The 17,163-nt window shown below is 37.4% G+C and overlaps 1 pseudogene; it reads left to right on the top strand.

The window, feature by feature from the left end:
- Positions 1-15,100, top strand: part of LOC139720567 (broad substrate specificity ATP-binding cassette transporter ABCG2-like) — a 28,845-nt pseudogene extending 13,745 nt beyond the window's left edge.
- The last annotated feature ends 2,063 nt before the right edge of the window (positions 15,101-17,163 follow it).

Here is a 17,163-nt window from a genome sequence, read left to right as displayed (position 1 = left end):
TGCCATGTGGTGATCAATTCCACCTTTTTATCCTCTCTCAGTCACCAATCAGCTTTCTCATTATGTGTTTAAAATCACTAAATTACTGTCAAAAATTATCATGTTTGTCATGTAAAACCTTTGAGGAAGACCTGATTTTGCTACAAGAGACCCTTGCCCGAGTACACCGAGACTCGTCTTCAACAGGTTAATTCAGCTCTGTTTCAGAAAAACATGGTAAATATTAAGATGCTATATAGGTTCTGCAATATGTTTTGATTTTCAGACTGGCCAAAAAGGGTAGGACAGTGATCTTATCCATCCATCAGCCTCGCTTTTCCATCTTCAAACTCTTTGACACTCTGCACCTGCTTGCCAAGGGGGAGACGGTGTACCACGGACCTTCCCAAGACTCCCTCGATTACTTCGCATCCATCGGCAAGTTCATCATAGCTCAGATGTCTCTTTAAAGATTGCCCTAGTCCTCTGACAAAGATGTGTAGGATGTAATAGGAGACCCTGCTTCAAGGCACACACATAAGCAAATCAAATTGCACAGGTTCATAGTCCAGAAAGCCAAAAAAAAGTGCAGTTAGTTTCCATTGAGCTGAATTTGGCATGCAGATTTTTTCTTTTTTCTTTTTGTCCTATTTACTAGAATGCACATTTGTCTGTCTCAATTCATTGTGTAGAACATAAAATTGTGTATAAAATAGTGTTTTAACCAGTTTTTGTACCCCTATTTGTTTTTATTCTGTAAGTATTTAATCCTTTTCTTTCATTTTGCCCCTATGATATATCTGAAGGCATGCATGCTTATAAGGCTTAAAGAGTCTTTTCGAAAACAGTTTGCAGTAGACTTGCTATTGTGACATAATAATGAACAGATGGTTGTTGCTGAATGTACTAGGTTTGGGGTCAAACTGATGATCCTTTACAGTGGTTGCCTTGGAGATATAAATCCCCTTTTGATGATTTACATTTGCAATAAGTGACTCGGTGCACTTGAATAGACCTTTGACGGCAAAGTCCCTTTTATGGAATGCATATAGGAAATGGCCTTCCTATAATGCATTCTGTATATATTTTTGAATCAATCAAATTGATGAGTTACACGTAATTTGAGAACTGAAAATTGTCTATTTTGTGATCTGACGGTAATTGAAAAATTTGTCGGGTCATTCTGTGATACAGGGTCAAATATTGACAGCCTACATTTAATTTCTCCTGATATAGGCATGTTTAATATGTATCATAGAAAAGTTGACTCTCAGGGAGTATGCTGTTTACACAAGCTTTGCAACAGGCAGTTATTTACCACATTAATGCTTTTTGAATTTCTATGTGTGTTTGTAGCAATTTTCACAGAAACAAAAATGTTTTTATCTGGAAAATGTAATCAATATGAAAATTGCAGTATTCAATCAACTTGTTCTTCAATGGGCATTAGGCAGTTTTACTTTAATTGTTTTGGTTTGTTTTTGTTTGGTTTGGTTTCTTTTGTTTTGTTTTGGATGGGGGTTTGGATAGCGGTGCCAAAGACACAGACGGATGGAAATTTGTAGCAATGCTGTTTGATAAACATTTGCTTATTGATCACCCTAGGATACGAATGTGAGGCCCACAACAATCCCCCAGACTTTTTCCTGGATGTGCTCAACAGTGCTGGCAGTGCTGATGCTTCTGATGACCAGGCTGAGCTTTCCGATGGAGCTCTGCAAGCAGGTAAAGCAGAGGTTTGCAAATTTGGCCAATGTGCACAGTTTTTTTCAGAAACAAATTTTTATCATATTCGTTGACCTAGTTTTCCTAACATTTCTTTTTTGTTTGTTTCTTCATTGTATCAAATAAAGAAATAATGTATCTACACACTCATACATACATCTCATGCTCTCTCTCTCTCTCTCTCTGTCCGTCTGTCTTTCTCTCTAGATGATAGATAGATAGATAGATAGATAGATAGATAGATAGATAACTAGATAGATAGATAGATAGATCAGATAGATCAGATAGATAGATCAGATAGATAGATAGATAGATAGATTGATATGCAATTGTAGATATAGGTGTACTCATACAAATTTCTGTATTTTTAAACAGGGTTCAACACTAACTTTTTTTCCCTGGTGGCCTGAAAAATAAAAATGAATTGGCCAGAAGTAAAAGGTAACATAACAATCAATTTTGAATCTTTGTTGTCAAATTGCACCACCAAAAGATAACCTTTTTGGACATTTGGTGGCCGGACATCAATTTTTAGTGGCCCTAGGCCACTGGACCACTGCAATATTTGGTACCCTGGGGTACCAAATGAAAATTTGCCATTTTGTTGAATTAATTTTTTTTTTTTCAGCGCTGTACCCTGGCTTACCAAAAAATGTGTCAAAATATTTTTTAGTATTATTATGCCCAAAAATGTTTTCTTATTTGTGATTATGCAACAATTCATACATGCAACTGATAATTATTTTCTGCTCTGTTATAATCTTAACTGTTTGATATTATTGTACATATTATTGTTAGTACTGGCATTCTCTAGTTTACCTCTTCTATTGAGTTTCTTGTGTTTTTTGTGAGATTTGAGTAGGTCCTTGTATCCACTGCTAGCACGGCCATCACTGCACGCAGACGCCATGACTATGGCCGTTGCGCTGGCGTAATGCTAGCATTCGTGCTTATGATTACGTAGCGCAGTGTACGTGTAATAATCAAGTGCAGATGAAGTTGCCAGTCTACTACCCCGTAAATTAATGTATACAAAATGAAATAAGAAAATCATTTAAATGAAATATTTTTAATGATAACATTAGAAATCCACGTAAATGTTTTATTAATCTAAGAAATAAATTCCAATTATTTAATTTGAACCTTTTTCTTTCGCATTTCATCTCTTATTATCGACCATTCACGCACGCATAGACGATTATAAAGATGGCAGCCCCCATGATCAAATTTTGAAGAAATACAGTTGATTTTGGGGTGAATTTTCTGGGCTTTCTGTGATTTTTTTTTTTTTCTGAAAATAAAAGTTACGGTAGATGATGTTTACAAAACGGTATGGTGCTAGAAATTACTTCGAAAAACACCTATGGTGCTAGTTCATTGCGACGACTTTGCCGTATCCGAATTCGGAATAGGCGTATCTGAATTCGGATACGCATTATAAATAATGGGCATGAGATGGCGCTATACAACGCGGTACCCCGGGTTACAACGGTACCCCGGTGTACGGCGTGCCGAATCATATGTGCAACCTTTGTGCAGCATTGGTTAACCCTATCCCGGGCTTCACAGAATTCTGTTTTAATAACCTTACAGAAGAGGGCAAGAGCGTCATCATGGCAGACGTCAAGCCGACTGCGAGCAGCTTCGCCGACAAGTTCAGACGGTCACAGCTCCACCGCGACCTGGAGGAAAAATCCGCCAACATCCTGAAGCTCCACGAGAGTGAGAATGCAGATTCCACGTCAGTGGCGAACCCAGGATACCCCACCGGATTTTTCACCCAGGTCAATATCATTGTACGATTGACTTTCCAAAAGTGCAGTGGGGCATGACCCCATGTGAGACTGTATTGTATCAAATCAAAGTCTCCAAAAGAGTCAACTGAATATAACGGTAGACATTTTATCAAAAGTTTGCGGTAGTATAGGAAAGTTGTGGGACCTGGAAAAAGACGATGCTACCTTTAGATGGCAAAGCCTCTTTAAGAATTGACATTGCTACCTTCACTTTCTTATGTCACTTTGACTCTTTCTCCTTTTTTTTCTCTCATATTTCAGGTTGCTGTGATTGCTCGAAGAGCTCTTCTGAACTACAAACGGAATATTCAAGTTTCTATTGTCCAGGTGAGGATCAGTGGTGTGATCCCCAGGGCTGTAGAAGTAGCTTTTCCATTATACACGAAGGCAGTGTTGAGACGGGAAAAACCTCAATGAACTAAAATTTATTTCACATTGCATAACAGGAGTTTTAACTTAAACCACTCTGTTACTACCTGATTGTTACGACCAGATGCGATATCAAAGCAAAACATTAATTATTTTTACGGAAACTTATGACAGAACCTGTAAAGGGTTTCCTTGCAAAGTATGAACTATTAAAGATAGTTTCAATTTGTGGTGTACAGATAATTCACTGTGTCATGTCAATTACTACAGTATGCATCTTTTTCAGTTTCCCTTTCCCTGTATTACTGTTGGACCCCATATACATCAGTAGGGATGTTTTGAGCTCATGAAGTTCATTGAGTTGTAATGCTGTAGATATACACATTTCTTTAAATATTTCCTCTTTTTTTTTCAGACAGCACTGCCTATTTGAGAGGAATGTATTGTCTTTTTTACTTCTTGGTTTGTTTGTTTTTCCATCCAATCATACTGTTTCAATCATTTGGCATCTGTTTGTGTGAAGTAAATCAACACATGTATACATAGATTTTCCCCACCTGCAGTTGGTAAGGGGTGTGTGCACTTAATGCTCTGTAGGTAGATCCAAGTCAAAATGATGATACCATTCAGGTGACACTGAAGGATACAAACCTTTCAATATGCATATCAATTCACACAAATATGATATACAAATCACTTTTAAAAAGAGTTAAGACAAAACAGAAAATGTATGGTTAGTAAGAAATGGTTTTGACAAAAACCAAACAAACAAACAAACAAACAAACACCCAAATCAATATAATGTTTTTCAACAAAACATGAAATTATATCAAATCACTCAGTGTTTGCTGTGCACTTGTATGCTTCTCTGCACTCCCTTCTCCCATAGCCCATTATGGCAGTCTTCTTTGCAACCATCATGGGTCTCGTGTATCTAGATGTTGGTGACGACTTCCCCAGTGGAACCCAGAACAGGTAATAATCAAGATTATTAACCATAGCAAACAGATCTGAGCAATGTAATTTTTATGCCTCTGCCACGAAGTGGTGCCGGAGGCATTATGTTTTCGGGTTGTCCGTCCGTCCGTCCGTCCGTCCTTTCGTCCGTCCGTAATGAATTTTGTGGACAGGGTAACTATCAAAACCTTTTGAGATATCCTAATGAAACTTGGCATGTATGTGTATTAGGGGGTGAAGTTGTGCCTATCAAGTTTTGGGTGCACATGCCCAAGGTCAAAGGTCAAAAGGTCAAGGTCAAATGCTTCAAATTTCACTATTTCCCCCATATCTATGCAATGCCTGAAGATATTTTCTTGAAACTTAGTGTATACATGTATTACCCAATTAAGATTCTCTGGTGAAAGTTTGGGGTCATGAGGTCAAAAGGTCAAAGGTCAAAAGGTCAAGTAAAATGTTAAAATTTCACTTTTTTCTCTGCATCTTAGAAATTGTTCAAGCTATCTTTATGGAACAAAGTATATATGCATGTACTGATTGGCAGTGGTTAGCTAGGGAATTTGGGGTTCATGGGGTCAAAGGTCAAGGGCAATACTTCAAAATTTTTCTATTTTCCTTATATTTATGCAATGCCAGCAGGATTATTTTTTTAAAACTTGATGTATACATGTATAACCCACTAGAGATTCTCTGGGATTTTTTTTTTTTGCCAAGAAGGTCAAAGGTCAAAAGGTCAAAGATCAAGCGAAAGTGCTGAACTTACTTCTTTCTCCATATCTCGGAAGTGGCTCAAGTTATCTTTAAACTTAGTACATATTTATGTATGTTCTGCCTGACAGTGATTCTCTTATGAATCAAAGGCCAGATGAAAATGATAACAATTTACTGTTCAATACAGAAATTGCACTTTTTCTCCATACCTTGAAAATTACTCAAGTGCGTAAACTTGTGAAAGGGTCAAAGTTAAAGTTCTTAAATCCCCAAATACATGCTCTCCTATTCATCCAATTAAACATAGGTCAAGGAAGGTGAACATTCGATACATTTGTGACAAACATGTCATTTTAATATTTTGCCAATTTTGTGAAAATGTAATCACACATTGTCCACATGTACTATAGACCTATTAGGAGAATCATGCATTATGGCGGAGGCATACCAGTCGCCATAGCGACATTTCTAGATTAATTTTGTTGCCCCGCTTTAAACGAAATTACAGGCCGAAAAATCATGTATCACCTGCTCACATAAGTCAGTGAGATTTTCCGTGTAGAATAGAGGGCAATAGAGTAGAGTCGAGTAGTTGTTTTTCGCAAATTACTCACTCGGAAATAACTTGCGTACTCTTACTACGTGCACAAACTCTTGCTAGTCACAACTTAATGCAGAGTCTTCTTCAAAATTCTAGTATCTGCTCTTTACAGCTTTCTGTGTCTTCTCTTGATGATGGTTTAATGAGGATAGTGTTGATATAAAGATGTTATTACATAAATTGTGGGATATTTCCAAATTCAGTCTAGATGTCTTGCCTTGTTGATGATGATATGAACAAGCTTCTTTTTGGGGATGCAACATTAATTGCCCTCACTAGAAATATATTGCCCGAGTCTTTGACTGTGGCAATTTGATTCAGGCAATATATGTCATATCCTCCTCAAGGCCAGTCCATATTGAATTGAATTGAATTGAATTTTATTTGTTCAGCATAAAAAACGACAGAGAAAGACATTGATGAACAATCATGACAGACAGAGTAAAAACAAAACTTTGGAATACATAAAGCAGAAGGGAAGCAGCCGACGAGGAATTAAAAATTTCCTTAAAATCTGGCCGACCCAGATAATCAAGTAAAAAATGCATCGGAAAATTATTTCATATTTATGAAAAACGACATGAACAAATATACAGTTGCAAGAACAAAAGAAAAAGCAATACAGCATGATACACAAAACACTACATTTACAATTACAAAGACAATACGAACAAAGTGAGTTACAATCATTAGATAGAATACATGTATTGCCAGCCAAGCATGTCAAGAACTTAGGAATGATAATTTTGTATAAAATTCTCCTTAAGTTTACGTTTGAATACATTAAAAGAAGTAACTTTACGAATATCATCTGGTATTGAATTCCATATAAGCGGACCTTGATAAAACACAGATTTCTGAAATAACGATATTCTTACTTTTGGCATGTGAAATTTCTCAGCGTTTCTGGTATGATATGAATGAATATTGCAATTCAAGATGAAATAATGCATTAGAGAATTGGGTAAAAGCTTTCTATGCCATAAAAACATAAGATTACCTAAAATATACTTATATCTATCATACAACGTTAAAATCTTTTGGGAATTAAAAATTGGTGAAGTGTGAGCTAAATAAGTTGAATGGTTAATAACCCTTATTGCATGTTTCTGTAGTTTAAAAAGTCTGTCTAAACATATTTTTGCAGCACAACCAATCTTATTACAAATACAATATATGGGAAAATGATCGCTCATATCACATAAAAGAAGCCCCGATGAAGATACATTCATACAATCATCATCTATAAATATATCGTCAATTAACGAAACCGAGTCTGGAGTAACCCTTGTAGGATATTTAGTAATAAAAGAGGAAACATATTATGAACAAGCAACATATCAAAAAACTCATTTACGTATTGCTCTTTGTCTATTCTTAAAAGGTTAATATTAAAGTCACCCATCAAATGAAACACTTTTTTCTCATTTTGCACAATTTGTAATAATTCACTTAAAGCTTTCATAAAATCTTCAACACATTGATTAGGTGGTTTCTACACAACTCCAAATAAAATTTTTCGATGATTAATTTCAATCTCAGAAAATATACTTTCAATATAATTATTGTTTACATCCAAATCAGTCCTTCGTTCAAATTTAACATCATCTTTAATATACAAACCAACTCCACCACCTCTCTTAAATTTATGACTATTTGCAAAGAAAGAATAGTTGTCAAGCCTGTACATTTCGAGAGGTGAGTTAGCATTCAGCCATGTTTCAGAAATTCCCATTATAGTTGGTGCAATATCAGTTGAAGTTAAAAATGAGTTTAAGTTATCAAAATTACGAGACATGCCTCTACAATTAAAATGAATACAGAAAAGGGGAGATTCATTTTCTGTTGCAATCATTTGGAATGTAAAACGCTGTTGAAATCTTTGGTAAAATAGTAATACTGATCAGAGACATATTCATTATCGCTAGCAGGAGAAATATATTCATGTAGTTTTTTAAGTTTAGAGTTCACATGAGAAAACTGGCAATGGTTGACTACATCAGAAAAATACATTGAACAACAAAACAAGACTCACTACACACAATTAAAATAAACTTCAAGGACTAAGAACATGCATAGGAGAGGGTGAGAGCAAAAAGAGAGTCTAATAATATATTATGTGTGCACTTCAGTAGCCGGATAACATTAGGCGTATATCATATTGATCAGAAATGCATTCCAGTGTCGAGCCATTTAACTGCACATGTCCTTTACCGCAGCGAATTCATTTTTTTTTTCTGTAAAGCAATTAAGCTTCAGTGACCAAGATGACAGGCTGCACTTAACATGGGGGTGGTGGTGGGGGGGGGGGGGGGTGGGTGGAAGCAGGCAGGCTGTAGTGTTAATCATACCTCAAAGTCATCACTGGAAAGAATTTGCAATTGTTTTAAAACATATACTGTTGAGGTATATGTTCACTCCATTAATACTCAAAGCAGCTAGATAGATAGATTAACTCTGTGTGAATTGAGTGCTGATATTTGACATTTGATATACCCATTGATAGATACTTTGAAAGCTGTTCTTTTTGCACACAGATATTTTCGCTATTGAGGAGGCGATCACAAGTGCACGTTTGCCAATCTGTTCACGCTATTTTAGTGGGTTGTTAGATTTGTGGTCCAACCGTGATTTGCAAAAATTAAATCCTCGCAAAAATATTAGCTTTTACTGTAGTCGCGCACACTTTCACTCACAAATATCAGGGCCCGGAATTAATTATATAGGTAATTTCTAGGGTAAGCCTGTGTGGTAATGAAATTTATAATCGATTATATCTTTTGATAAAACGGGGCCCAGGACTAATCTTTTGCCCTTTATTTTATTTTCACTCAATCTCTTTTTTTGTTGTGTGTCTTGCTCCCTTCCTCTCCATTTCTTTCTCTCACTTCCATCGCTCTTTTCAATCTATCCCGCTATCTTCTCCTTCCCTACACATGAATTCAGGACCGGGGCCATGTTCTTCAGCTGCATTTTCATGATTTTCAGCAACATGGCCGCAATGGAGCTGTTCATTGAAGAACGCAGAATATTCATGTGAGTCTTCCAATTTATCCTGGCAGTTTATGAAACTGTAGATAGAGGCACTTGCCTGTTCACAATGTATTTCAGCATTGATTTTTTTTTTCTGCTTGATTTTCTCCACGCAATGCAAGAGGGTATTGAACAAAACGCATAGGCCAATGTATTAATTTCCCATAGGCTACCATTGTTAGTAGACGTGCAATAATGCACCATATTTTGTCTTGTCTGTTGCGCAAGTGTGTACTGAGTGCACAAATGACTGTACTAAGTGTGCAAACTCAGCGAATGATTATAGGTAATGATAATACATTGGATGGCTTTAATTCATGGAATACCAGAGAATATTGCACTCGTTAGGGCGAATATTGCACTCATGGTCGATTCCTGCAATATTAGCCCTAACTCGTGCAATACTCTTTGGTACTCATCCATTGCCATGCAATAATATCTAATATAAGTATTCATTTTCAGTTGGTGGGCGAGATTATTGCTCTGATATTTTCATTGAAATACATGATCATCTGACAAGAGCCAGTTTTGAGTTGTACACATTAACAAAATATCATACTCATGAGAAGCAGAGAGAAAAACAAGAAAAACTTGCTTTTTACAGGGGCAGAGTGTGGTCTTGCCCTCCCCAAAATGCAAGGTATACTATTGAAGTAGTTGAATGGCAGGTCATGGCAACTCTGAGATTCTGTTCTTGCTACAGTAACATAGTTACAATCAGAAACGTCTGAAACCCATTTGTCCAACAAGTGCATATATCATCTAATACTTGAGAACTGGCCACTCTGAGCTTCGCATGGGACTTTAGCAGTAAAGACATGTCACATCGTTAATAAAAAGGCCTATGATATGCATGTTGCAATACAATTCGAGGCATTCAGATATCATAATGTTGCTGCCTAGCCAGTGACAGTGATCAGATACATATGTTACGATAATTAAGTTTTTGTTGATTATAGGTATTCCAAAACACATTTTTCATTGTGTGATCATTTTTTGAGTCCTTATTATTTTTATAAAGTGGCACATCAACATGTGCCTGAGTTACTCAGAACATTTAAGCATTTTCATCCCATGAAATGTTAAACGTTGCAATCATAGCAAGTCTTTTTGCTTTTAAAGCGTGCCTCATTTATTCACTCGTTTACCACAGACACGAAACAAACAGTGGCTTTTACCGAACCATCGCATACTTCATTGCCAAGGTGACATGCGACCTTGTGCCGATGAGAATTGTGCCCACGGTTCTCTTCTCTGTCATCTACTACTTCATGATTGGTGAGCTTTGACATTTTCATCTTCTTTTTGAGATCGCCATAACCAATTTTTAACCAAACTTGGCAGGTAGCATCCCTTGGGGAATAGGATCTCAATTTGTTCAAATGGGCACCATGCCCTGCCTGGGGCCCCCAGTGGGGCCTAACCCCCCCCCCCCCCCCCCCCCCCCAAAGTAAGGAATCTTAAAAAATCTTCTTCTCTAGAACCAGAAGTGATTGAGTTCAGTTAATACTATGAGTTAGTACATTGATGACTGTAGTTTCAAGTTTGTTCATGGCGGAATCAGGGGTGCCCCCTTTGGGGTGGAGAGGGGTCCTAATGGGACCTAAATTGTACATTTTCATCTTCATCTTGAAAACTCCAGTGTGAATTTTCACCAAACTTAGCAGGTAGCATCCCTTGGGGGATAGAATCCCAATTCCTTTAAATGGGCACCATACCCCACCCCCCAGTAAGGAATCTTTAAAGATTTCCTCTAGAACCAGAAGTGATTGAGCTGAGTGAATACAATGAGTCAGTATGGGGACTTAAATTGTACATGTTCATATTCTTCTTGAAACCCCCTGATGAATGTTCACCAAACTTGGCAAGTAACATTTCTAGGGGGGGTAGGATCTCAAAGTGTTTGAATGGGTACCATACTTTCCTTGGGGCCCCAGGGGGCCCAAACCTCCTAAATTAAGGAATATTCAGTGATATTCTTCTCTAGAATCAGAAGTGATAGAGCTTTAAGTCTTTTTTTCCAAACTGCAGAGTCCAACCTTCTATAAAGTACAATGTACTTGACAGATATTTTTACCGGTGTGATGGAATATGCAAATGGACACCATGCCCCCAGCTCTCAAAGCTGCCCCCATCCCAAGTTTCCAATGTTCTTAGCTAAGAGTCTGCAAGAATGCATGGAAGGTGAACTTACTATACTCAGTTGAATGTGAGACCCCCTGATCTCTTGTTTTTGTACTGTATTTTAATAAAGGAGAATCTATGCAGATATTTTTTAACCTTTCTCCTATTCTGCCCCTTTTACAGGATTACGTCACGATGCTGCTGCCTTCTTCACTTTCCTCCTGACCCTCCTGATGGCCACATTTTGTGGCACTGGACTGGTGTTCCTGTTGGCAATCACCATCGGAATCATCAGCATCGCCACCGTCTTTGTAACAGCCATCAACATCATCATGTTTGTGAGTCAACTCCTAATTGCTATTGCAGTACAAAAATTCAAATTCGTGCAAAATGTTGTTTCTCTTTTTTGTTTTGTTTTTTAAACAGAATTGTGTGCATATAGTAGGGTTTTGATCTTTCTGACACTACCATGAACTGCCTTTCAAGAAAATAAATGAATGTGTGTGTTGGATAATCACATAGAATTTGACTGACATTGCTAAGAATTTCCACTTAGTAACATATAATGTTCCATACTCATATCCCGTGTTTGTTCACCAAGGTGTTTGGAGGCGTATTGGTCAACACTGCATCCGTCGGTGACTGGATTGAGTGGCTGAAGTACTTCAGTGTCATCAGATATGCTTTCAATGTAAGTCACATGTGAAATATATGCGCTACCACCTTTTTGACATGGACATATCATGTATTTTAGACCTTTTGTACAGTCTGGGCCATAAAATAAAAAAGTATGTTGCATTGTGTGTCAGATGGAAAATTAGTAGTTGTGAAATATAAGAAGGGGAAAGCTATAGGAAGATAATGTGTGTGTCTCATATAGGAAAATTTTGTCTGCTTCACCACTGCAGCGCTGTACAGCAGAGACTCCAACCCCAAGCACCTTCTGATCTGGAGATTCTCCCGCCTGAAACCCCTAGCAAACGGGAGACCCAAGTTTATGTGTGCGAAGGGCGAAGTTCCTAGGGTTATATATGCTCTCTGGTGCTATCTAAAGGCTTATTTTTGCAACATACGATAGCAATAAGTAAGAAATCCTCTCAAACGGGAGACATTGATCCAGGACGGGAGAAATTAAATCTCAAACGGGAGAACGGGAGATTTTGCAAAAACGGGTTTTCGGCGGGAGATCTCCCGTCGAAAACGGGAGAGTTGGAGTCTCTGGTACATTACTGCATACCAGCATTCCGGACATACTAAATCTGTCCAGTGTTTGTCAGTGTAGACCAAAGAAGTATGTGGTAGCTTGTAAAAGGTTTGATTATACCGGGACTGGTTGCACTGTTCAAGTTGAATGATTAAGGTGAAAAATTAAGCGGAACGGCAGGTCATGTAAAAAAAAAGATACAGATGCAAATGTATAATCAGTCTACATCTAGTAGCTCTCACAGAATGAATCCTGTTTTGTGGCTTTTTTTTTACGTCATGTCGTACAATATTCGAATTACGTTCTTCAGGAATGACAGTAATAATCCCATTGAAAACGTACAAACTGTTGTCTTCTTGGCAAATATGCAATCACAGAGTGTATTCATTTTTATTCATTATTTTAGGATTCTTAACATTCTTGCCACAATTCTTTTTTCCCCTCACAGGCTCTGAGTATTAATGAATTCAGGGGACTGACATTCTGCCGAGCAAATTCCACATTCTGGTGAGTTTGTAGCTATGAAGAATGCACAATATATTTCAGTGTCCTCAGTCTATGCAGGGAGGTGCTAGAGAAGGAGAGACAACTACTGCTCTCCTTTGCAGTCATGCGCGGCACCGCCGAGAAGTTACCCATGTGCTTTGACAAAAGAGAGCATCAATAATCGGGACTAGCGCTCTCACATCTACAAGTACTTGCCCCTGCTGCAATTCGCTCTCTCTTTCAATGTGATGACAACAATGAATTTGTGTACCTTGAATTGGAGCAGCAAATCAAAATGCAGTGTAAAACTGATAATTTTAACAGCAAATAGTTTAAAAGCACGCTGGAACACTCTTTAGCAGAGTACTTTATTTGAAAGATCAAAATATCCCAGATTAAGAGATAGAAAACGTACATGTGGAAATGTGCGCATTATAGAAAATTATTAGGTTTTTAAAAGGGCCTAATTTTCATTTCATTTCAATTTGTGCATTACGAAGAAACTAGAAATACATGTTGATAATATTGAATTCTTTCCTAAACTATTCTAAATCAGTTCAAGTATTTCATTTAAAATTTTACGGTGAATTAAAGCTTGTAATTCAACGAAAGGTGAAATGCGTTCTTCGTCTCCGAACTTCGTCTTGCAACTAGAGAGGTGCCGAGCATGACTTCAAAGCGTAGTGGAATGCTAGACATCCCATTGTAACGCCTTGAACCCAAAAATGTGTTTGCATGAATTACGAAGAGTTGCCACTCCATCTCCGTAACACCTCCCTGGTCTATGTAGGAAAAGAAATTGGGGATCATGAGATGGATGAGGTCACCTGTATATAGCCAGCTGATTGTATCAACAAAAATATGCATGAGTAGGGAAGGAGATGATTGTGTATCCCCACACTCTGATTTGTGGAAGGAGACCTGCAGGTGGTTGGAAATACACATTCTTTCATGGTCTTCAACTCATCCCGTATCCTTACCTTATCCCTTGTGCCCTTTATATTTGCCTGATATCCATCAGCTTTTTTTCTTAACCACTAGCTGGTATTCCACATATTCATATCACTTTATGATGAGTGCAACACACAGTAAAAATGAGTTGCTTTTCAGCGCAGGATTTCATGAGGTATTGCTAAAGGCTATGAAGGGAGAAGGTACTGAGGATTAAACCAAATCTTTGGCATTCATTTCTTGTGGGTTCCTGTTTGTTTGTTTGTTTGTTTGTTTGTTTGTTTGTTTGTTTGTTTGTTTGTTTGTTTGTTTTTGTTTGTGTTTGTTTGTTTGTTTGTTTGTTTGTTTTGGCAGGGTTGGGAAGCCATGTCAGTATATCAATAGCCATGGACCATCCAGTCATTTTCAGATGCTAAGAGTAATATTTTGATGCAGAAAATGCTGTAATTAGTTCATATTTTGTTCAATTATAACCTCTGGAAGTGCCCTCCAGCTCTTTAAAAAAGAAGAAGAAATTGTGTGTACATATATATATTATATATATATATATATATATATATATATATATATATATATATATATATATATATATATATATATATACACACACACACACGTACACTATGCCATTTGAAACAATTTTTACCATGGTGTATAAGTGATACTAAGAATCAATCGAAATATAGCCACTAAATTTATTCATACATCCTCTTTCCTACAGAAACATAATACATTTTTACAGCAATTGAGTGCATGGCCTTAGAATGTACAGTAAACACAATTTATAAGTCAGCAAAATATTTTGAGTATATAAAAATTTAAATGGGGCGGAATGCTAAAAAAAAAAAGCATTGCTTTTAGCGTGCATTCCCCACAATTTAGTAATGCAAATTGCATGATTGATATGTTATTGTACATAAAAAGCAGACTTACTATTACAACTCCATGGAAACCTATAAACTAGATGACAAAAATAAGATTCTCGAATTTGATTCTTTTTCTCTTTCATCTTTCAGCATCACAGGAGAAGACTATCTCTCAGATTTGGACATTGGCCACACGGAATGGGATTTATGGCAGAATCACGTTGCCATGGCATGTTTCATCGTTGGGCTCTTCTTTCTCTGCTACATACAGCTGCTGCGCGTACCCCGCCACACATAGGCCGTGTTCGAGCGCTCATAAGGCAAACCCAAACCAACTATTCAGTATGGTACCATACTATGCCAGATCAGGAGGGTTCAAGCACTCTGTGAAGATAGTGTACCTCGTGAGCTAATTTTGGACTTGGGGTCACACTATACAGCAACACAGGGTTGTTACACGTAGCACACTTACGCTTTACATGGAGATGTCCTTGACAAGCGAACAAACTCTTTGTATTATGATGTAGTCCGAATTACTCACATTTTTCTCATGTCTACGGCTGCTATGGTACGCTTTTGCAGCACATCGGTAAGTGGACCTCTTTTTGCATGGCACAGTACGGTACCCTTTAGGAGAGCGCTCAGACTTAGATGGGTTCATGGATGTGGGTTGATGGATTTTGCTCACTGCTAATTGCGATGGCTTGTTTCTCTTGGGATTACATAAAAAGGCATACAGTTCCCTCAAAAGTTCACAAGTGATGTCTGTTGGCAGTCTAAATTGAATTAGATGAAGTGACAGAATTTCTTTCCTGTACAGTTTCTGATTTGTACAATGCTGTTCTTGTTTTTCATTTAATGTGGTGTATTTATTCAGATGCTCCGTTTTACATCAAGATAAGGCTCAGCTGGTGTTGGCAAATAAAAAAGGATGTATGTACTGAGCTTTCTTGTTTAAAGTCTCAGACAAATTTATCATATCTGCCACCATCAAGGACTTGCATGCCATGCCATGCATGACTTGACATTAGTTTAGTTGATATATGACTCTGTGTTTGCAGAAAAAACAAAAAACAAAAACAGGATTTCCTGTTTCAGTGCTGTGTGACCTTGAATAGCAGCTGGCTGCTGTGAAACACTTTCATCATTCTGTCAATCTTCTAACCAGACAGTACATGCTTATTCCTAACTTTAGATATAAGACAGAAGTCTGACTTCAGTTTTATGTTTTTGTGCAACATTTAAAAACACTTGGCATTGAAGTTTTGGAACATTATATTTGGGAAAATATCAGACTTATTTTTTTTTTTTAATCACATTGAAATACAGTGCACTCCCGTTATAACAAAATGCTCGGGACCGGCGGTTTTCTTTCGTTATAACGAAATTTCGTTGTAACCGAAACAAATACAATATATAACGAAAACAAGGAAGCCACGCATATATGATATTCTGTTTGTTGAATACTCTTCATACACTGGAAAGCTATGTGAACAATAAAACAAATAGTTAATCAATTTCAGATTATTGTACAGCTGTATTACAATAACGCAAGTTCCCCTCGAAAACTGTGCGTGACACACCAAGCAAACACACAGTGATGTGACGCGTTCGCCCATGCAGAGACGCGGTAAATGCCTTGTTCCGCTACGTATTTTCGAAAGCGATCTGCATTTCGTTATAACGGAGCACATTTCTTTTGTTTTTCTTTGTCAGTGGTGCTCAGAAAAGACTTCGTTATAACGAAAATTTCGCTATTACCGTGTTCGTTATAAAGCAAATTTTGTACCATAGACTTTAATGGCGATAATTTTGGGACCAGAAGTTTTACTTCGTTATAACGAAATTTCGTTATAACCGTGTTCGTTGTAACGGGGGTGCACTGTACTCAGAAGATGTTTGTAAAGGTACGCTATCTTCTTACCTGTTTATCATCAACTCCTATGAGACATGCTTTGGGCACTGTGGACTGTAGTGCAGCTTTAACAGCAGACCCAGTCTATGCAATGATTAAACATTATTTTTCTCCTCCCTATTCTTCTGAAGGTATCATATGACGTTATTTTGGTTTCCAAAGAAAATTATCTTTGATGTAGTCGTTGCCAACTTCTTGTTATGTGGAGCTTACTAGATAGTTCTTGTCTCTTCTTCACAGGGGTATATGAATAAGCCTAACTTGGGGACGTTCATCTCCTCTTCCAGAATCCGTCTGTGAGCCTTGGTGTAGCTTGCATTAGTTGATCATGTTTATATAGAATCAAAACCACCAAGACTCCCTGATTCTACCAGTGGGTTCCTTAAAACTTTGATGTCTCTTTATGTCCAGGTAACAAATTATAAAAATGTCCCTGATTCAGGACT

Source organism: Diadema antillarum, unplaced genomic scaffold (genome assembly GCF_040938485.1).
Source record: "Diadema antillarum isolate AM-2024a unplaced genomic scaffold, OU_Dant_1.0 scf00000129, whole genome shotgun sequence".
NCBI lineage: Eukaryota > Metazoa > Echinodermata > Echinoidea > Diadematoida > Diadematidae > Diadema > Diadema antillarum.
This window is presented reverse-complemented; position numbering and strand designations above follow the sequence as displayed.